The sequence below is a fragment of the Dromiciops gliroides genome, chromosome 2, assembly GCF_019393635.1.
Source record: "Dromiciops gliroides isolate mDroGli1 chromosome 2, mDroGli1.pri, whole genome shotgun sequence".
Lineage (NCBI taxonomy): Eukaryota > Metazoa > Chordata > Mammalia > Microbiotheria > Microbiotheriidae > Dromiciops > Dromiciops gliroides.
Window position 1 is genome coordinate 378,950,724 of NC_057862.1, and position 24,295 is coordinate 378,975,018.

A 24,295-nucleotide genomic window follows, 5' to 3' on the forward strand; every position below is an offset into this window, starting at 1 on the left:
TCTCTCTCAAATTTAGTTGCATAATCTTTAATGTCCCCTTAGCCACCACAGATCCCCTGGTCTCACCCCAGCAATCTAGAGTCAAAAAGTTATTAAACTTTACATTTTCATTTTTCATAGATTATTCTCCTTGTTTTCCCTCACATTCAAATCTCTCCTTTGACCACACTTTTAGGGTTCATATTTAATTCTCTCCTTCTTGGTTGGGTTATTGGGAAGGCTCACCAATTGAGAGTTGGAAAGGGTTATCTACTGCATCTACTAATCCTTTCATTATACAGATGAGGAAACCGGGGAAAGAAGGGAAGTATTTTTCTTAGTTATACAGTTAGTTGAAGATCGAGGGCCTAAAACCAAATTTCCTGTTGCTTATTTAGTCCATTGCTTTTTGTCCTGTACCTCGTTATTCATTTAATCTTTTGGCAAATTTACATAGAATGCCTACTTTGTACAATTAATTCTATAATCTCTTCATTGTAGAATGATAGGCAAAGGTTGAATCATGATGGAATAGAAAGAGCACTAGCACTAGTTCTGGAGTCAAAGCATCTAGTTTCAAATCCTGTCTGTGGTCTCTAATGTTTACTACTTGTGTAACCATGAACAAGACTTAGAATCAGTAGCACTTGAGTTTGAATCTCACATCAACCACTTAGTTGTTATGGGGCCCCGGGCATGTCACTTGAGTTTCCTGTGCCTCAGTTTCCCCATCTATAAAATGAGAGTTGTGTTCTATGGCCTCTAGCATTCCCTCCAGCTCTAAATCTTATCCTCTGACCTCTGGATCTCAGTTTCTTTATCTGTAAAATTGGAAACTAGATGACCTCTGGAGTCCTTTTCAGTTTTAGAACTATGATTTCAAGGAATTCTCTAACTGTTGAAGCCTGAAGAGACTGTAGAACATAAATTATGCAAAATGAAAAGGACCTTAGAATGTTGAATTTTAAAAAGGGAAGAAACCTTAAAAAGGACAAGTTGAAGTAGAAAGGATGAAACTTTAGTAATGATTTCTTTGGGACTCAATCATTCCCCCTTCATTTGTACATTTCCTCCTCTCCCTTTTCTCTGCAGCCCTGTTTTGTCTCATTTAGTTGCAACTTTTGCCACTGTCTTTCAGTATCCTTTTGTGAGGAAGGAAAGAATATTTTAATCATTGGTGTCTTTCTTCATTCCCACATGCATCTGTTTGACTGATTTCTGTTTCAACTCAGTACTTCACCTGACTCTTTCTCTTAGAAATTCTCAAATTTATTATCTTTCTTTTTCAGTCTATGCCTTTCACTACCTCCCACTTTCTCTTACCCTATCCTTTAAATCAACTCCGAGCTCTGTGATTTACTGATGTCATTTCATAGCCTTCTTTCACCATCTAGCCAAAATCCCTACAATACTTCTTTAAAGTCTTTCTCTCTTTCTTCATTCATCCTTTTGCATTTTCTCCTATGCATCCACTCATCTTTAATTCATTCCCATCACTCAATCGCTCCCTTCCAAATCTCTGCACCTTTTGCCTACATAATCCTTGAACCTATTTTTGTTCCTTTCAACCTCAGTTAGTCTATTCATACTTCATCATTAACACATATTTATGTGTTGTATTTCTTTAGTGCATCTTATCATCTGCCTCATAAAAATGACTGTTTTTCTGAACCATTTAAAAAAAATTCTCAGTAAACCTCTCTCTCTGGAATCTTTTCTGTGCCCAACTATACTCCTGTGAGAGACCAACCTATTCTAAACTTACCCCTGTTTAAGTACTATAGCTCTGACCCATTGGAATAAATGACTTTAGAAAGATGTGTATTTCCTTTCCCATTATACCATGTAGCTCAAACATATAATTTTCTAAGATTCTCTGTTCTAAGGACCCTTCTAGCTTTCACATCCTATGTTCTAAGAATCTTTCTGTCTCAGGATGTTCCAAGTGCCCTTTTGACACCATATTTTAGGACATTAACATAGCTAGCTTGTTATATTTTAGTTGTATTATAATAAACAAGTTTGACAGGATGGAAACTTTATAGGTTTTCATTTCTCTCCTCCAGGCCTAACTGAAGCATTATTTCCAAGACCCTCAGGACACAGTAGTTAGCTACATCCATCTCTGCTTGAAGACCCTGAGAGAAAAGCTCTAGACCACCAACCTAATTGAAGCCTCTAAGCTTAAACAAAGGATATAAGAGTTCTCAGGAGAAATCTAAGACTTCAATCAAATAAGACCATTTTATATATTTCTTACTTTAGTTAAATCCTCTAAGCTTGAGGGACAGCTTTATATAGTAGAAAGAGCAGTGAATTTGAAATTAAGAGACTTCAGTTCATATGCTCTTATACTTACTAAGCAGTGTTCCTTCATCCCCTTTGAGCCTCAATTTCCTCATCAACAAGATGGTGAAAATATTTGCACTTCCTCCATTGAAGAATTGTCTGTGAAGGGAAAGATGTTTAAGCCTTAAAGTACCATATAATTGTGAACAATTATTATGAAAGACATAATAGAAAAAGATAGACTGGGAGCCAGGACCCATAGCTTCATTTTTCTAGTTCTGACATTTACTTGTTATGTGACCTTAAGCAAGTACCCTTACCACCTCTTTTAACCTCATGAAAAAAAATCAGGATAATAAATACCTACTCACTGAATTGTGGTATGGAAAGCACATTGTAAACCTCAGAGAGAGCAATGGGAGCTGTTATGATTAGGAATATTATAAATAATGAGAGAAGAAATGCACTTAATGGAAATCAGTGATACAGTTTCATTTCAGGTTGATTCTTCATTGAGCTTTGGACTATATAGGGAAAGATGAAAATGAAATGAACAGGAAATGAGAGTCTTGCCCCAGTCTGTTGAGGCGATTTCAGTACTTGAGGCTTTTCAAAAGAGTTTGGCCAGAAAGTGATGCTCAAATCAAGAGGACTTTATTTGATACTCTGTAACTAACATAAGAGAAGACCTGAAGTTTAAAGGAAACACAAAAGGATGAGAGTACAAAAGGGCACTACAGACTCAATAATGAAATGTTGCATTCAGAGAACTCATATCTTAGGGGTGATGGATTCCTTACTCTGCCAGGAAGAAGGCTCATAGGAGGATCAAATTTCTAGCTGGCAGAGATTTTGGAAGTCATCTCATCCAGCCTCCTCATTTTTTCAGATGAGGAAACTTGGGTCTATCAAGGTTAAGTGATTTGTCCAGGGTCACTTGCATAGTGGCAGAGTAAAATGAAACCTCCAATTCCAACACTTGCATTCTTACCACTGCCTCAACTTCCCTCTCAACACAAAGAGTCTTGTGTTCAGGCTGCTACTTGGTCCTGATATACCTTGCTTTAGTTTAGTTTCTTGGTCACTCCAACTCAATGTGAGTTTCTTTTTTTCTCTTTTTTTTCTTTCTTTATTTTTTTTGTGGGGAAATGAGGATTAAGTGACTTGTCCAGAGTCACACAGCTGGTGAGTGTCAAATGTTTGAGGTTGGATTTGAACTCAGGTCCTCTTGAATCCAGGGCTGGTGCTTTATCCACTGTGGCACGTAACTGCTCCCTCAGTTTGAGTTTCTTGACTATTGATTGAGCCATCAATTGTCTCCTCCATTAAGGAAGCATATCACATGACAGATACACACACACACACACCCTTACACATATACCAGGGCCAGGAGTTGCTCATTTTTGAATCAGGTCTTTGCATTTGGACCCTAACACAACACCTATACTAAAACAATCCAATGGAGCATCCTCCTTTCCAGGAGAACAACACAAGAGGCCAAGATTGTCAGTGTTATGCAGAGGGACAGCAGTCCTGCTTGGACATTGTTGATTGCTTCCTCACTTCTTATTTCTCAGTAATGAGTTACCTGTTATTGGCTGGCAAGTCCAAGCCATGGATGTTTCTAGAATGGAATTATTACTCATAAAAAGAGTTCTAGAGAAAAGACAGGGTCCTAGGAAGGAAGAGGGGGTATATCTAGGGCAGGAAAGCTGGGACTAGAAAACTAGGAAGATTTTCTAGATTAACACAGCTACTTACTTTTCCCCTCCAAGGCAGTGTAAATATCTCCCAGGTCACTGCTAATTTGCATTAGCCATCTGTTTCTTTTACACCTGCTATAGGCCCTTTCTGAAATCACAGCTTGGAGAGCCAGAATTTCTCCCCATTAACTATCAATGAGGCCATTTTAGGCTGTGGGGGCCACAGGTAGACTGAGCTCAGCTAATGGTAGCATAGACTGCCCCTCTGCCATGTCACAGCATTGGCAGGACCATATATAACCCTGCCACTGCCCCAACAGCTGGCCAGCAGCTGGTATCCTGGTGGAAAGTTGGAAGAAAGGGTTACAGCTCAAGGTGACTGGAAGGGTGAGCAGGTGGAAGAGGCAAAGGAGGGTGATATACTGCAGTCATGACATTGAGCCTCAAGTTCTTGATTCACTGTGAGATTCAGTGACAAAAAACAATACTTTGTAAAAAGTTGATACTCTGGTATTTATCACTTCAGTCTCCTGGCAGTTTATTCTCAGTGACATCTAAGAAGATTTTTCAGAAGTCAATGTATTGCCTTAAACCGACTTCTACAATGTTCTCTGTGATATTGAAGATACATACACATACACACATATACATGTACAACTTCAGATTTACCTTATATGTATGTGTGTGATACAAATGTAATGAAGTTGTTGCCTTTAATTCCTGTAAGGTATTCCTTACTTAATGATTGTTTTATAAAGTCTCATACACAAAAACCTCTTAATAAAGCTACTATAGGGACAAGAAGAGATCATGAACACAGTGAAATATTAGTTTCTCCTCACCTCATACATCCTTTCCAGTGGGCTTCCACTGGGCTTCCAGTCTCTTTAGCTCAAGAGGAAGGTTTTGATACAAATCTCCCTGAGAGAGGTAACATTCTAAGCCGATGTTTCCCAGTTCACAAACCTCAGGGGAAATATCCCAAGGGGTCTGCAAAATCATGTATGCATTATCATTTCATCATTAAGGTCTTTTTGCTTTTTCTTAAATGGGGAATAAAGCTACTACAATATTGCTATTCATTTATTCCAAAATATTTATTTAGCATCTACAATATTCCAAGTAATATACTGAAGATAAAACAAAAAAGAAAGAAAATAAACAATCTCAAGGGATCAGCGGCCTTTCCTGGGTAAGGGCTTGAATACACACCAGGAGAACAGTAGTAACTACTCCTCTCCCCAGATCACAACACCTTGAAAGCAACACCTCCCCCCCCCAATAAATAAAAATAAAAATAAAAAACTTTCCAAACTCCCAGAACTTTCTCTGAAAACTTCAGTGCAAAAAGCCTGAAGGCTTGAGACAGTCTCCCCCACCCCCCATACACACACACACACACACACACACACACACACACACTCCAACATTAACATAAAGTTCCAACTGAAGAAATATGGTGGAAAAAAACATGCAAAGAACAAAAAAAAGAACATATACATATAAGGTAAATCTGAAATTGTAAAGGAAAACTATCCTGAAATCTTACATTCAGAGGGTAAAATGGGAATTGAAACAATCCACTGATGACCTCCTGAAAGTGATCCCAAAATGAAAGCCCCCAGGAATATATTAGTCAAATTCCAGAGTTCCCAAGTCAAGGAAAAAAATTGGAAGCAACCAGGAAGAAACAGTTCAAATACTGTGAAGCCACAATCAGGATCACAAAAGATTTAGTAGCTTCTGTGTTAAAGGTGTAGAAGGCTTTGAATATGATATTTTGGAAGGCAAAGGAGCTAGTATTACAACTAAAAATAACCTACCCAGCAAAGCTAAATAAAATCTTTCAGGGGAAAAGAATGGATGTTTAATGAAGTAGAGAAATCTGGAAGTCAAAATTTAAAAAGAAAACAATGTTTAAAATTATATTTTAAAGTAAATAAATGAATAAATAAAATTATTAAAAATAATAAGAAAAGGAAGGAAAGAGAGAGAAAGGAAGGAAGGAAGGAAGGAAGGAAGGAAGGAAGGAAGGAAGGAAGGAAGGAAGGAAGGAAGGAAGGAAGGAAGGAAGGAAGGAAGAATCTAGTTTCTGCTTAGATTTTGCTTGAGGTAAATGACATATGCCAACTCATTTCCAAGAGAAAGATCCTAGTAAGTAGGGAGATAAATATAGGGTTCTTGGAAGAGGAGCACCTAAACCTTCACATTAAAAGAAACCAGGGATCCTATTAAATAGAGTTGAGCAGGGTGGGGATTTGGGAAGCCTTTGCAAAGTTAAAGAGATGAAATGTGGAATGTTGTGTACAGATAACAGCAAGAAGACCAGTTCATCTGGAACACAATGCATGGGAAGGACAGCAATGTTCAGTAAGCATAGAAAGGTAGACTACAGATGGATTGTGTCAAAGTCAAGTAGAGGAGACCATATCGCATGTGGGCATCTGGGGAATGTGTTTGTGTTGTTCTTAAGGCTCTTTGTTCTGCAAAAGATCGACAATCCCTGTTCTATGCTGTTATGTCATTTATACCATAGTTTGGTACAGAGTGAGAAAATCATTGATGGTGGGGAGATTGAAGGGGAGGGGTCATGAAGAACAAGAGAGGCTGAATTTGAAGGAAAGAAGAATTAGGTCAGAAAAGATGAGTCCTGGATTTTTCATTAAAGAGAGACTTAGAATGATAGAAGACTTGGGTTTTACTTACAATTCTGATACTCACTAGCTATTTAACCATGGGTGAATTACTCTCCCTTTCTATGCCTCAGTTTCTGCCTATGTAAAATGAGAGGGTTTTTACAAGACAATCTCTGAGATTTTTTTTTCCAGTTTCAACATTCTAGTACCTGGAAACAGTATCCACATGTAATCTAATTGAATTATATAAGGCTTTGGATGGATGTATGATACATTGGATAATATGATGAACCCCTAGCAAAATTCCCTACCTGTTCATAGTAGATGTTCATTAAATATTTGATGACACTAAGGATAATGGCTAAGGAAATCTAACACTGAATTAGAGTACAATGTTTTATGGTAATGTTCTCTAATGCTTTTAAACCAAATACTGTGAATTCTTAGATTGCATTTGGTAAGCTGAACTAGGTTGAGTGTTCTAGGAAATGGGGGTCTTAGTATAGACAAAGAAGGGAAGGAAACAAACATTTAAATAGTGCCCACTAAATGCCAGATGCTGTGCTAAGTGCTTTTAGAAATATCTCATTTGATCCTCACAACAACCATTTGAGATAAGTATTAACCTGATTTTACACTTGAGGAAACTAAGACAAAGAAGTGACTTGTCCAGGGTCACACAGCCAGTAAGTAAGTATTTGAAATTGCATTTGAACTCAAGTCTTCTGGACTACAGACCCAGCTCTCTGTCTGCTGCATCACTAGCTGCCTTGAAGAAACCCAGAGAGTACACAATAAATTCATGGTCTTTTCCCAGAGATATTATAAGACTTCTACATTCCTCTGGGCAAGCAGAGGCATAAGAAATTCAAAATGTACTTAGTGTGAGTTCTGATTATCCTTGTAGCTAATGCTAGAACACTGACATAATTAGGAGACTGGTTGGTAATGGAAGAAAAACATTCCTCTATCACTATTTCCGATTTGCTCACCCAGATGGATAAGCTATAGGACAAGAGGCACCTGAAAGTACAGTGGAAAGAATATGGGAGTCAGGAAGGCTAATCCCAAAACAACCACTCACAAGCTGTGTGACCACTGGCAAGTCATAATGCCTCTCTGAACTCATTGTTCTCATCTGTAAAATGAAGATGATACTGACTTTATCTACCTCACAGGGTTTTGAGCCTTATTGAGATGGATTATTGGTTTCTTTGACATTTTTTTCCTTCTTTCTCCTCTCCCCCACCCAGCACACACCTGCGATTTCATTGCCATAGGGAATTCCTGGTGAGGAATGTTCTCTTCCAATGCAGATGAACACCTGCTCTCTGATTTAAAAGCTTGGAAAGTTGCTTGGTTAATGAGAGGCCAAAGCAAAGGACTCATAGTCAGTCGGTCTGTGCCAGACACAGAGGCATAAAGTTAGCATTTGTAAGATGTAAGGTAGCCTGAAAAGGGCACTGGCCTGGGGGTCATCAGGCCTAGGTTTGAGGCCTGGGTTCTAACAACAATCTGTGTGATTTTGGAAAAGTCACTTAAGTTCTCTGGGCTGTAGCTGCTTTATCTTTAGCAAGAGAGTTAAACTACATGATCTTTCAGTTATTTTCAGATGCTGACATTCTATGCACCAAAGGCCCACCTCTCTCTAATACTTTCTGAGTTTAGGAAATCTCCTTATCACTGCCTTCTTCTATGGAGACACTGGCATGGCCTTTTGGAACAGCCTTCTTGTGCCTAAAAGGAGAAGGCTGGCCTGGTGACTTTCAGATCTCTGAGTCCTGGGTTCTGGGCTCCCCTAGAGCACCTCTTCAGAGAGCTTGTCCTGACCAGGGAACGTTTTTGTCACCATTTTCTATCTGCCCGATGCTTTATGCTCATTTTCTCTGTTGTTTCTCACAACATGCCTCTCAGGTAGATACTGCTGATGGCTTCTGTTTCACAATTGGAGAAGCGCCAGCGATGAGGAGTGGAACAATTTGACCTAAATCATACAAGTCAGTGTCAGAAATGGAACTAGAATCTAGGTCTTTTGAATCTCTCTCCTGCTAGGGACTAGTCACTAAGGGCAGGCTCACTAACCTCGAAGTTCAGGGATAGTAGAAAAAGCAATGGATGGGTGTGGGGTAGAGGGCAGTGGGTGAAGGAGAGACAGTGGTAGAGAATCTGACTTTAAATCCTAGCTAGCCATATGACCTTCATCTAGCCATGTTCTCTGGGCCTCAGTTTCCCCACTTAAAACTGAAAGAAGAAAGTTTGTTTCCAGCTCTAAATTGCATGATCCTATGTCCAAGTTGTGCTTTAATGCAACATAGCCACTTTCTACAGAAGGGTAGGGCAGACAGCCTAGCATCCTTTTGAGATTCTAGGGAGCTTGGGGGCAGCTAGGTGGCACAGTGGATAAAGCACTGGTCCTGGATTCAGGAGGACCTGAATTCAAATCCAGCCTCAGACACTTGACACTTACTAAATGTGTGACCCTGGGTGAGTCACTTAACCCTCATTGCCCCACCCCCAAATAGAAAAGTGATTCTAGGGACCTTGGATAACAGACATGTAAATACACTTAGCAAGGTGTAGTAACAAAGAGCTGGCTTCAGGATGATAGACCTTTTAAGGATGCAAAAAGAGCTTGAAGGTCACCTTTTTCAATTCTTCATTTTTAGATATATGGAAACTGAGGCCCAGAGCAGTTGAAATTATTTAATCAAAGTTACCAAGGTTCAAAGCTGCAGATAGGATTCAGATTTAGATCTTGTAACCCAGTGTGCTTTCCTCTACACTGTTCTACCTCTCATTATACAACATGGTGCTTCTCAAAATTACATCCCTGACAGTACTAAGCACACTGTAGGTCCTCAATAGTTGTTGAAGTGAGCACATGCTATTATGTTGCTCACATTTCTAGCCTCACAGCAATGCCATGAGGTAGATAATGTCCATGTGATTGTCACCATATGATATTTGAGGTAGGGGAGTAAGAAGTATTCAGGGAGGACTAGTAACTCTGGCATGAGGGCTTGTTCAGTCCTTTTCAGGGCTGCTTTGGTGTCCTCTTGATTCACCCAACTCTTACCTCAGATCCAAGAAGCTTTAGCATGCATAGCCACACCCTGCTAAAAACCATTTCAGCAGATGGGCTAGACCATGTTGGTGGTAGCTTATAGGGCTCAAACCCATGAGTGAGTTAGGGGCTATGTCTACCCCAAGAATGTGAAGACTTCCCCCTGTTGAATTGGTGGATGAGAACGATTTATTCCAATGGCCATGAAGGCAGCTTGGTCATACCTCAAAGATATCACTGCATCCTGGGTCATTACCAGTCGATTTTGATTATTGTCTTGCCTGCTGAATTTGACAGCTTTGGAAGAAAGAGAAGCCGAAGACTTTGCACAACTCTGCCTCACTTAAATACAGTTCATGTGCAAGTTAAGACATCACCCCATGATGTCATTGCTCAACAACAACAAACAACAATAATACTTAAGTAACTGAGACTAGGAAAAGGAAAGGGAGTTAGTTAAGATTAAGCAGATGGTGAACTTCAGAGGAGAATCATAAACTCAGGTCCCCTTATACATTGTAAACCCTTGCAGGAAGGCACTGTCTGTATATCTTATTGCTTAGTATGGGGCCAGAAATGGACTAGGTCTTTAATAAATCCTTGTTGATTGATTTGGGATCACTGTTCTATATCACTGCCTATGTCTATAAACCCTAATCTTCAGTTTTCTTTTTCAGCATGAATATTTATTCTTTTGTTATCTTTATTCAAAATAAAATTTGAGCAAAGGGTGAGCATGTGGGTGTGTACTTTTTTTTTCATCTTCCATCCTATTTTCCTTTATAACAAGGCAGGTCTTTGGTTCAGTTTAGTCTCTATTCTAATATTCTGTGTGTGACTCCTGCTGAGCTATGATTTGTGCCTCTCTGGGTGTCTGCGTGCAGACATCTTAACTGGAAAATGCTTAAAATGTCAATACGGCATAAGTTAAAAAGAAGCAGAAAGAGAAAAGAGGAAAAAAACCCACAACCTTCCCTGCTTCTTCTAAGTGGTCACAGGTGGAGTATCACTTTGACTCACCGCCAGGTAGAGCAAGATTTCTGACAGGAGGCTCTAATGCATCTTTTATCAACTAGCATAGACGATTAGGAGGTTATTGCTAAGATATCAATAGAGGGTCAGAATTTGCTTTCTGAAGTAGTTTTCCATTGGCTGCTTTACACACAGACAGGTCTTTGCAGCAGCAATCATTAAAATGCACTATATATATATATGTATATGTATATATATGTGTATATATATATATATATTTACAGTATTGAAGGACTATTTATGTAATCTGTAATGGAGGTGGCACAATTCCCACTGTCAGTGAGTAGGAAAAAAAATAACTGGTATCATACAGCTATGATGTAATCAGTGGCCTATATTTCATGGCCTGGAGGCAGAATGTCAACATCAATAGCACCACTCCTGGTGGGGGTGCTAGGAGCAGGCAAAAGAATGGGTGAAACAATGGGTATGGAATCTTTTGGCAAAGACCACTAAATTAATTAGGCAAGGAGTTGTGGGCTGCTGGGCTCCCATCAGAAGAAGTGACCTCGCATTTTCTGAGAGGGAAATGAGTTTGTCAACATTAATCTTGAGGTAGAAAAGGCAAAAGAGACAGTGAAAAGCCCAGGATGAAAGGGTAAGAATAGAGGTGGGGTTAGATGGGACCAATGGGACAGTTGAGTCTAACATGCTTTTTAAAATGATGAATGAAGAAAGGGAGGTGGGAAATATATAATTGCATATTATCTATCATGTATTTATTTGTGTATGTACATATCTATGTATGTATCTATCTTTCTATCATCAGGTTCTTAGTAAATACTAGTCACTGTGCTAGGTATTGGACATTTGATCTGGGCAGTCAGGAGGCATGGAGTGAAATGGCAGTTTTCATACCTTTTTAGGATAGTGGCATGCATTTCATTATTGTCTGCATAGTAAAGAACTGGGTATGTGGCAAGATTCTCAGGATAAATAACTGAATGGAATATAAAACATAGTCTAGGACCGACTAGATATATGAGTATATGAGTTAGGTACATTTGTACTCATCAATCAGGACAGCTCATTGTCATTCTGAGTTCCAAATCTGAGTGGATTACAACACATACTACTCCCAGGGGACCATGGTCTCTGGAGTTTTAGTTGGGAGGATTCATTCCAGGTAGAAAGTGAAGATTTAGCAGTAAGACAGATTTTGAAAGTGGATCGCCAGAGGAGGGATATAAGGCTAAAAGAAGTAAACATTAAGGTTATGGAAATAGTTGTTCAGTTGTTTCTGACTCTTTGTGACCCCATTTGGGGTTTTTCTTGGCAAAAAGACTGGAGTACTTTACCATTGACTTCTCCAGTTCATTTTACAGATGAGGAAACGGAGGCAAAAAGTATTATATAACTAACCCAGTGTCACACAGCCAGCAAGTGTCTGAAGGTAGATTTGAACTCAGGAGGATGAGTCTTCCTGATTCTAGGATCAGTACTCTATCCACTGAACCACCAAGCTTTCCCAAGTTTGCAATAATACTAAGTAACAAAGCCAAGGTTGGAAATCAGGTACTATAAATCCAAATCTAGTACATGTTGCTATCGCTCAGTTGAAGTGTCCCAAGAAAATAGGTCAGATGTTTGGAATTGGGAAGAAGGCAGGTTCTTGTCCAGAATGGAAGAGTGGAAGGAACAGATATAAGGAAGAGATAAAATTCTAACCTTATCTAGTCTCTTAAGATGTTATACTACCTTACCAAAAGAATCACCAAAAGACACATTACCCAAGTTAGGGTATGCTATGGGAATAACAATACTTCCAGCCTAGCTTCCTAAGATATCATCTGGGGAAATAATCCATGTGGAGATGTATCCTGGCAACTGCTGCTGCAGGTGCTATAGTCACAGCTACCAAAGACCCAGAAAGGAAAGTTCTTGCCACTGAAGTTATTGCCATTGTCAACTGTTTCAACATCAGAAACTGATATGATTTTTTAAAAATTTTTTATTTTTAGTGAGGCAATTGGAGTTAAGTCACTTGCCCAGGGTCACACAGCAAGTAAGTGTTAAGTGTCTGAGGCCGGATTTGAACTCAGGTACTCCTGACTCCAGGGCCAGTGCTCTATCCACTGCACCACCTAGCTGCCCCATCTAATATGATTTTATTAAGTGGAATTGACATTAAGAGACATTGCTCTCTGTTTTTTCATTGTCATTGTATTCTAAGGGCCATGGAACTTTTCTATCTGACTTACACTTGAAACCTCCTGCATGCGTTGTCTCCCCCATTAGGATGTGAGGTCCTTGAGAGTAGGGACAGCCTTACTTTTCTATTTATTTCAGGAATGCTTAGTACAGGACTTTGTACTTAATGAGCCCTTAATCTTTTTTTTTTTTAAATCCATTCATTTAGTTGCCTGGCTATTGACCAATTCTGGTAGTTAGCAATTATAATAATAATTCACATTAACGTAGTACTTTAAGGCTTTGTTCTTTAAATCCACCCCTGTTGCCCTGAGCATTAATTATATATTACGTATTACACTAATCACATAAGTGCTTTTTTAATGAAGTTACCATGTAACATTCTATATTATAGCTATGTGGACTTATATCATATCCCTTTATTAGAAAAATAAGCTCCATGAGGTCAAGGATACTTTCCTATTTGAATTTGGTATCTCCCCAATGGAGCAGCTAGGTAGCATGGTGGATAGAGTTCTGGGTTTGGAGTCTAGAAAACACATCTTACTGAATTCAAATCTGGCCTCAGACTCTTACTAGCTACTTGGGCCCTGGTCAAGTCAATTTACTTTATTTGCCTCAGTTTCATCATTTGTAAAATGATCTGGAGAAGGAAATGGATAAATATTCCAGTATTTTTTCCCAGAAACCCCAAATGGGGTCACAAAGATTTGGATGTGAGTGAAATGACTGACCAATAACATAATTTCTCCCAATCAGTAAAATGGTAACACTTGATAAATGCTTATTGAACGAATGGACTTATCTAACACTCTTACCCTCATATCGTGGGTGGTATTGGTGACCATTGGCTTCATCATTTTTTGAGCTGCCTAAATTTCTGTGTCAATAAAAAGTACAGAGGAAAGAGCTGAGTACCCCTAGAATCCCAGGCCTGCTATTACCAAGTGATATATGGCTTGGGGATAGTCACTTTCCCTTTCTAGGTTTCAGCTTGCTTATTCTTAATTGAAGGGGTTGTATTTAACAATACAAAGTTTATTAAGTACCCATTATGGGCAAAAAAACCAAATACTATAGGTTCTAGAGTACATGCAAAACTTACTACCACCTAACCTCCAATATTTGACAATTTAATAGTAGTATGCTAATTGGAACAAAGATAGCAATACAACAATAAATATTCCATGATAGAACACAAGTATAAAGTGATACATAAGTTCTTGTTGACTTTATGGCCTATGCTGCTAACGTCAACAAGTTATCACTCAATAGGGTTCAAGGAGCTTTAGGTGCTGAGTTGCAGGTATGGGAAAATGAGCTGATCATAGTGAACCTAGATGATGGAGTGGAGAAGTGGAAGTATGATCTTGTTGGTGGTGATGAGTCCATGCCTGACAAGGAATGAGACTTAGAAAGAGGTAGGCCAGTGAGTCAGGGAGATCATGAGGTATGAAATGAACAAATGACAAAGGGTTCAGGAATCAGTAACTCTAAAGAAGTATTCTTTATAAAGCCTGGAGGCAACAGAATATCAGATTTTGGATAGGAAGGCCTTCATCATCAGAAGGACCAAGGAAGTTAGGAGGCTTTGATCAGATCACAAAGTTAAAAAAAGAGAGAAAGAAAAGAAAGTAAAAGGGGAAAGAAAAGAAAAGAAAGTAAAAATCCTTAGAATTAAAATCAGGAACTGATTAAACTATGAGGGGGTACATGGGAAGTATATTCTGGATAGAAGGTAATTGCTCTGTTATTCTATAATTTTTCAGTCATGTCTGAGTCTGTGTTATCCCATTTCTTGACAAACATACTCGAGTGGTTTTCCTTTTCCTTCTCCAGCTCATTTACAGATGAGAAACTGGGGAAAACAGGGTTTAGTGTCTTGCCTATGGTCACATAGGTAGTACGTGTCTAAGACCAGATTTCAACTCAGGAAGATGAGGCTTCCCAACTCAAGGCCCAGTACTCTATCCACTGTACCAAAAAGACAATTTTTCATGAACATTTGATAGGTTGGTCCTGTGGATTAATGTTGTACATTAACCAATTGTTGAACACTGATTATTTATTAGATAGATAGATAGATAGATAGATAGATAGATAGATAGATAGATAGATAGATAGATAGATAGATGATAAATATATGTAAGGATATACTCAAGCACACACATATATATACATACATTATAAATAATCTATGTTCAACATTTAGTTAATTTAGATCTGACTTTGACTCTGTGTATACACACATACATTCATACACATATATACACACACAGAGTTAAAGTCAGACCATGTTTAAAATTGATACTAGCCACCTGATCTTGAAATTAGTCAGAAACAAGCAATAAAAACAGAAATACTATGGGGAAAAGTGTTCCTAACTAATCCAGTACATGTAGTCATATTAAAGGATTATAAACATTGATTAGAACAGAAGAAAAATCCTTTGCTCTGGTCTCACACTCCTTACTAGGTATGAGGTAATAAGTGATGATCAACATGTATCCAGAACCAGAGTAACATTGAACTTTTTTCTTTCAGTTCCCTAGGTAGTCTCAATAGTTGATAGTGATGGAGGGACTTGGATCATTTAAGAAAGGAGATTCAATGAGACACTAAAGATTGTCCTCCTAGTGGTAATTTGGTGTTATATGAAGAATACTGTATTTCATCAGAATGTCCTAGGTTTGAGTTTTGACTCCTTTATCAACCAATTATTAGTGAATCTCACCTTTCTGGGTGTGAACTTTTTTGGTTGTCAAATAGGGAATTGCCTCATATATGATGTTATAGGAAATATAATGAACTAGATCTATAGGTGGACTACTGCTACTAATAATAGTTCACATGGCAGGGAGGTAGAAGAATTCAGAGATAAATCACAGTCATTGGATTTTTATTCAGACAATCTGGGTTTAATCATTTATTTATTTACTCACTTATTTGTTTGTTCATTTTAGGTATGCAGATTTGAACAAGTCCTTTAACCTTTTTTGTGCTTCAATTTCCCAACATTTCAAACAGGGATAACAAAACCAATACCAGCTACTTTATCAAAGTATTGTGGGGAAAGTGCTTTGTAAACCTTAAAGACATGTAAGTCATTATAACCATTATTTTAAATAATTTTGTATTGATATCTGTGTTGTTTTTTTTAACACCAATTAATTTCTTGTGGAATTCCTCTTCTGGAGATCCATTACACTGAACAAAAGATATTTAAGGGGGGAAAAGGAAAAAAAAATGAGTAAAATCAATCACACGCACACACACATATACATATATGTATATATGTATATATACATATACACATCCATATATACACATCCATACACATCCATACACATCCATACACATCCATACACATCCATATACATATATACACACACACACGCACATATATATATATATATATATATATATATATATATATATATATATATATATATATATATATATATATATATATATATATATATATATATGAAGCAATTGGGGTTAAGTGACTTTCCAGGGACACACAGTTAGTAAGTGTTAAGCGTCTGAGGCCGGCTTTGAACTCAGGTCCTCCTGACTCTAGAGCTGGTGATCTATCCACTGTGCCACCTAGCTGCCACCAAATCAATCATATATTGACAAATCTGAAAATATTTGTGATGTCCTTTGACTGTGGATCTTCTACTCCTGAAAAGGAATGTGTTGGGTTTATCTTCTCTTATGTTTTCTTTTGGTCCATGTTTATTTTGTTTAATTTTGAAATATTTACTTTTTGAAATGTACTGTGTACAAAGTAACAGCAACATTGTAAGATGATCAGCTGTGAATGACTTAGCTATTCTCAGCAATGCAATGATTCAAGAGAATTCTGAAGGACTTATGATGAAAAATACTATCCATCCCCAGAGAAAGAAGTGATGGAGGCTGAATACAGATTGAAGCAAAGTTTTTAACTTGGTTTTCCTTGAGGGAATTTTTTTGGGGGTCTATGTTTTCTTTTACAACATGACTAATATGGAAATGTTTTGCATGACTACACATGTATAACCTATATTGAATTGCTTGCCTTCTCAATAAGGTGGGGGAGGAAGGGAGAGAATTTGGAACTCAAAGTTTTAAAAATGAATGTTAGAATTGTTTTCACATGTAATTGGAGTAAAATAAAATACTAAATAAATTTTTAAAAAAGAAACTTTTACTTTTGATTTCTGGTGGCTGTTATTTCCAATTATGTTGTTGTAGTAGCAATATGGATATATTGCTTTCTTTGACTTGTACATTTCACTCTCCATCAGTTCATGCAAATCATTCTATACTTCTTTGTATTCATTATATTCATTTTTAAAAATACATCACTGTAATATTCACATATCACAATTTTTAGGCCATTTTTCAAGCTACGGGGATCTACTTTATATCCAATTCTTTGCTATCACAAAAATGTTGTTATAAATATTTCAGTGTATGTGGGGATTTCCTTTCAAATAAAGACCTCCTTGGAATGAGCCTAGAATATCTGGGTTGAAGGGCATAGACATTTTAATTGCTTTATTTACATAATTCCAAATTGATTTCCAAAATGGTCGTATGATTCCTAGTCCTATCAAGATTATACTGATGCACCTATCCTCCCTAATCCACTCCAACATTGATAATTCTCATATTTTTTCATCTTTGATAATTTGCTGGGTTTGAGGTAATATATCAGGGTTTTTTTTTATTTGTGTTTTTCTTTCTTTGATTATTAGAGACTTGGAGCATTTATTCATACAATTGTTAATAGTTTTCATGTATTCTTTGGGGAACTCTTTATCCTTATCCTTTGATCACTTATCTAATGGGAAAAATGTTTATCTATCCATACATATTCCTGTATGCACATGTGTGCATGTATGTACAGATTCATTGAATATGTAGATTAGATATGAAACTCTTAACCATTTGCCCATTTTCCCACTTCCCTTTTTATCCTTGTATATTAATTTTATTGATATAGAAACTTTTTCAGTTTCATTTAATTAGTTATTTATTTTATCTTTTGTATTTGACTGATTCTTGTTAGGTTAAGAACATATCTCTCCATAGCCATAAAAAGCATATGATCTGTTTCTCCTTTTATGATATAATTTTTAACATTAAGTTCATGTATTCATTTTGAATTTATTGTGAATATATTATAATATTTTGTCTAATTTTGTTGGATTGCTTTCCAGTTTCCCAACCCCTTCTTATCAAATAGAGGTATTTTTCCCCAAAAAGTAATTTATGTTTTCTGCTTTATTGAACAATGTGTTATGAAATTCCATTGCTTCTGATTCTCCCTTGTCTAGTCTTTCCATTGATTAATTTCTGTATTTTTAAAACCAATACTAGTGAGGTTTAATATCATCATCATTGTTATAAAGAGTTTTCATTTTTACCAATCACTTCCTCTACAATAAGCCCCCTTCTTCCTATACTTCTTGGTCATTGGACCATTTTTCAATTTTTCAATTTTTCATTTTTCAATTCATAGATCTAGAACTGGAAAATACCTCAGAGGCCTTGTAGAACAACTTTCTCATTTTACAATTTAGAATACTGAGGGTCAATAAGGTTAATTGACTTGTCCAAGATAATATCAGAGTAGTGTTACTGGTAAGATTTGAACCTAGGTCCACTGATTTCTGAAGCAGTTCTTTTTCCACCATATCCTGCTGCCTCTATCATGTAGCATTCTACTTTATCATTTTTCATGTATATGTCATATCACTATATTAAAAACCAGCTCCATGAGAGCAGGGGCCATGTACTATCCAAACTCAAAATCCCTCCGTCCCAGCTCTAAGCAGTGAGTTCTGAACATTCTGAGTTCTTAATATATATTGGTTGAATGATAGATGGATAGGACCTCAGTGAAGTAGACAGGACAAGTAGTATTATTCCCCACTTTATAGATGAAGACACAATAGGATAGAGTTTAATTGACTGACACACAACCATAGTCAGTAGTTGAGATTCAAGCACACCTAAGGACAACTGTTGTGTTCTCCTTCCCACCCCTCCCCATCATGCTGCCTCTATTGTAAAGCTTGTGTTAATATCAAATGGGAACTATATGAAAGTATTCTGAGAGCACCGCCCCCCCCCCCAAATCCTATGTAACTATAAGTTTTTTCCTATTTGGAATTTTTTTTTTTTGCATATTAGCACTGCTCTCCAGGTGGAAATGTTCTTGACAGTTAATATCCACCAGCCTCAAGTCTACCTATGCCAAATCAGTTCTATATAGAGCGGAGATGAAATTAGATTGGGGGTGGAAGTTGACATGAGTGGGTCTATCCCTTAATCAGTGTTCATTGCCCTTTACAGACACACAATCACTACCCACTCAGCTCATCAAAGCTTGCCCTTTGAAGCACCTAACTAGACAGTGAGAAGGAAGTATCTGCCAAAAAGCTTCTTTTCTTCCAGAGATAAAAGAAACTTGAAATGTATGTAAGTCCTGCACCCTTGTTAATTAATCAGTACTTTCATTAAAAGCTTAAATTTCTTTGATGCAGAAATCTAGGGGAGCTAGCACCTTCCTCATTGTTCTACAGTGGAAAAATAGATGGGCAGAGCAGCTGACAAGGTGAGGCTAAGATAAGTCTGTCTTCCATTAGGATGGTTGCAATAGTCATAGAGACAGCTTCCAAAAAGAGAAAGGCAAGAGAACATCCTCAATGACCCACAGAGGAAGATAGGGCTCTGAACCAGCAGACCTACTAAGATTTCCATCATTCTGTTCCCTTCTTCTTGTACTTGTTGCAAACTTTTCCCACAGCATATAGCTCATGCCAATTCATAGGTACGTCAGAGAAACAATAGGGCAGAGGTGATCAAATAAAATAAATGACCACAAAATGAAACAAAAATCAAAATGAATGCACCTTCAGTTTAGTCATTATATCTTTCCCTGATTGACCTGGTCAATCCATCTGATTTTACCAGAAAGGGAGCTAGCTGTTTCATTTCTGGGTTCATCAGATATTAGACTAGCCATGTGTATTAATGAATCATTGAAGAATTAATTGTTGAACAATTATTGAACAACCCCCCCTCTCTCTCCTTTCAGCTTAAACTTTCTTGAAACAATATTCTTAAACTGAAAAATGATATTTTGTAAAGGCCCCAAGAAAAAGGAAGAATTATGTGTGTGCATGTTTAGTGGAATCTCTAAGTTGAAATAGTCATATTCACTACAATTTAATCACTTGTCACAATGGAATGCTTTACTAGCGATGGGATGAATGAGGTAGCAGAACAACTGAGCATATGAGTGAGTCTCAAAGCTAGAATTATAGTCAGAATCCTAGTCTTGGAAGGAAACCTTAGGTGTCATCTAGTAATATAATAATAATAATAGCTAACATTTATATAGTAATTTAAAGTTTGTAAAGAATCTTTTATATACATTGTCTCATTTGTTGGAAAGGAGTTAATATTATCTCCTTTTTACAAGCAAGGAAACAATCTCAGAAAGGTTGAGTGATTTTAATCAGTGATATACTAATGAGCATCTGAGGAGAAATTCAAGCCAGTTCTTTTTTATGCCAGTTCAAATCCTCTTTCTACCACACCAAGCTGCCCTTTAATATACTACAATCCTTGCCTGAGTAGGAACAAAACTTTTAAGTGACAGGGAGGATATTATCTTGTGAGGGCTTACATTTTTTACTGGGCAGTCCAATTGTTAGGACTGATTTTTTGTTACAAAATCTGAGACACTATACCTTGTACCCATTACTTCTAATTCAATACTCTTGGAACAAGAAGAATGAATCTTATCCTTTTTTTCACAGAAGCTGAGCAAAATCCTGTTAACAATAAATGCCTTATCCCTGAAAATCTAGAGAGAGTATAAAACTACTAACACATTACTAAGGTGGGGAGGGGTAGCTAGAGGTGGGAAGTAAGGGAAAAAAGCACTCCAGACTAAACTGATAGGTTGCAAATATCTTAATGTCGATAATGTGTTCCTCCACTACACAAAGGGAGAAAACACATAAATGGGTTAATTAGCTCCTATGCAGGATTTAATTAGAAGAAGCTTTGTGCACTTGGTGTCAGGCAGAATCTCAATTATAAATCCCTATTTTCAAGGTTTCATAGCACAGACATAAAATTTTGCTTGGGGCTCCGATGTGATACTTGGGGGTCTCAGCCAGACTAGATGGCTTTGGTCACCAAAGTCAATGTGAATTTTTTATTACTTTTAAGTCAGTTTGTTATCACAGAGAAAATCAATACCTCATAGCTTAGTAGTTACTTGTTTCTGTCTACTTGGAAAGATCCTTTGTAGATGTAAATTGGATATAGCATATTAACTATGATGCCTTACATTAGAGACAATACATAAAAGATATGGGCTCATAGGATAAGAAGATGGGAAGGATCTTATAGATCATCTTCTCCAACTCTTTCACTTTAGATAAGAGGAAACTGAGGCCCAGGGAAATCAAATGGCTACCCACACCAGGAGTAAATACAAGAGAATGAATTCAAAATTAGGTCCCTGACTCCTCCTTTAAGGCTTTTTCACTTGGACTTTCTCCCACTTGTAAAGAAGATGAGTTGGTTATGTAGAGAATTGTGGAATAAGAATTGGATAGACTGGATGTTGCACTGGTATCAATGAGCCATTGAAAGAGAAAGGAAAGACTCCAAATAAATTATGTGGATACTATGAAGATGATTTCTAGAGAGGCATGACTAAGAATAGCACTGGCTAAGGGGTGGCTGTGATCTGTACCAATAGAAGGAGTAATTACAGTGCAGGAATTGGATCCATTAACATTTTGAAGCAATAGTAATAATATCTGCCTGTAACTACTTAAGTCTCACCAAGTATTTAAAAAGCACATCAAATGCCTCCTCTGATCAAAATCTGACAGTGGTTTCTGGTTTTTATTCCTTGTGCAGACTCTACCTCTGTGACCTTAGGAAAGTCACATCACCTCTCTAGATCTCAGTTTTCTCATCTAGAAAAAAAAGAGCTTAAATTCTTTTTGATTTATAAAGTTGCTTTTAATCTTTAAGTTCCATTGGTATTACTGTGCATTGTCAATGTTATGAATCAATGTCTCAATTTTTATTTAATGATCAATGTTGTTATTGAAGATCATTTTCCCCATCATGCCTCATGATCTAGTTGTTTATTTGTTGCTGCTGCTGCTCCTGTTGTTATTGTCCCCCAATCTGAACTGTTTCATTTTGAGTTTCTCCCTCCCTCCTCTCTCTCTCCCCCCCCCTCTCTCTGTGTCATTCTCTCACCAGAAATTTGGAATTGGGAGGGATATTAGAGATCATCTAATCCTGGGCCCTCACTGTGATTGTTAACAATCTAACTGTGACGTCTAAATATCTAATGTGTGGTCTCCTTAAATTAGATACTCATAGCACCAATCTTTGGGCATTAAGTATTTATTTATTAGGGGTTAGTAAAGAGAACATGTGGAGCAAGAAAAGAGCCTAGATGACTGCACCTCCTTCTATTATGACCTCCAACCAAAAGAAGGATCCTCAGTCTCCTAGAAGTGGAAGCCCCCTGTCACTGGGAAGAGCTGTGGTCCCCACACACAGCTTTAAGCTAATTGGCTGGTGCATTGATTGACATGACTTACAGGCAGTCTTTGAATAGACGTAACTTCCAGAAGCCAGGCAGTTTCCAGACGTTAGGCACATGTTTTCTACTTGGGGCAGAGCTGCCCTAGTTCTCACAATGTCTTTCTCAGCAGGGTGGTGGTGATCTGATTCTCACATCATTTAAAGTTGAGGAAACTAAAGCTCCAAAATGTTAGTGACTTGCTTAATGTCCACTCCTTTCCTAAGTGACAGAGGAAGGGCTAAATCTAGATCCTTGCCTAATAGAGATCATATGAATGTCTCTATTGTAGTCACAACATAGGCCTCAAACCAGTGCCCATTAGGTTCCTGATGAGCTAATAACAATGATATAATCCATCCTTTACCTTATATAAATATATATTATATAATTTATCTTTATATAGAATTTTTAAAGTACTGCATGAATATTATTTCAGTTGATGCTCGCAACAGTTCTGAGAGGTAGGTGCTATTATTATCTCCATTTTACCAATGAGGAAACTGAGATAGAAGTTGAGTTATTTGCCCATGGTCACATGACTAATAAATGCTTAAGGCTATATTGGACTTCAGGTCTTTCTCATTCCAGATCCAGCTCTTCATCCATTGAGCTGATTTGACCTGATAATAAAGGGCTACTTCCTGTGGAATATGTCATGCTCATAATCATACTTATGCTTTAACTTCATTGAGTTGATACAATACAACAGGTAAACAACTTTGTACCACATGTGACAAAAATATTGTATTAATTAGTTCCATTGTATAAGTGAGGAAATTGCTGGTCAGGCATGTCAATGTCTTTCCTAAACAGCTAATAAGTTCCTTTGACTTGAACCTAGCTTCTCTGATTCTCAATCCAGTGCATTTTCTGTTTTACCCCAATGCCTCAATTTCCCTTCCATATAGAGTTTACCTGGTAGCAGGCAGTCAGAAAGATTGACACTGCCGGTGTGACCTCAAATAAATCATTGCAACTCTTTGAGTCTCCATTACCTCATCTGTAAAATGGAAATAATGTTGATTGTTATATCTGTCTCACAGGGTTGTCACAAAGATCAAATGAGAAAGGTAGTTGATGAGAAAGGTAGTTGTGAAAGTGCCCTGTAAACCATAAACCACAATTTGAATATACCACTTAAAATAATTGTTGACATTTGTACAGTGTGTTAAGGTTTGCAAAGTATTTTACAAATATTATTTCATCTGATCTTTACATTAACACTGAGAGGTAGCAACTATGATTACTATCCCATTTTATAAATGAGATCAAGTGACTTGCCCAGGGTCACACAGCTACTAAGTGTCTGACACTGCATTTGGGTTCAGATCTTCCTGACTCCAGGTCCAATTCTGCATCACCTAGCTGGTTCAGTATCATTATCAATTACTTTCACTTCTAGTATTAAGACAAATCTCTATAACAAAAATGTGGAGAGCATATATACTGCTTTCTCTTCCAGCAAAGCCATGGACACCCACTAGCTCCAACCATCACAATCTCATTTTATTGAAGACTTTTTTCTCTACATTGCAAACATCTTCCATTATTCTAACACTACCTCTTGTATCAAATCTTATTACAAAGCAAAATACGTAAGCAAAAACAATCAATAAACATATCCTATAATCTATGCAATGTATTGCCCCTATGGTCTCCACCCCCACCTCCCATCCCCCTTGAGTCCTGGAGTGTTTCAATATCTACTCCAGGACTAGAATTAGTAATTACAATTAATCATTGTCCAGCTAGGGGAAAGGAATAGGTGTTTATAGAGTGTCTACTATGTGACAGGTACTGGGCTCAGCACAAT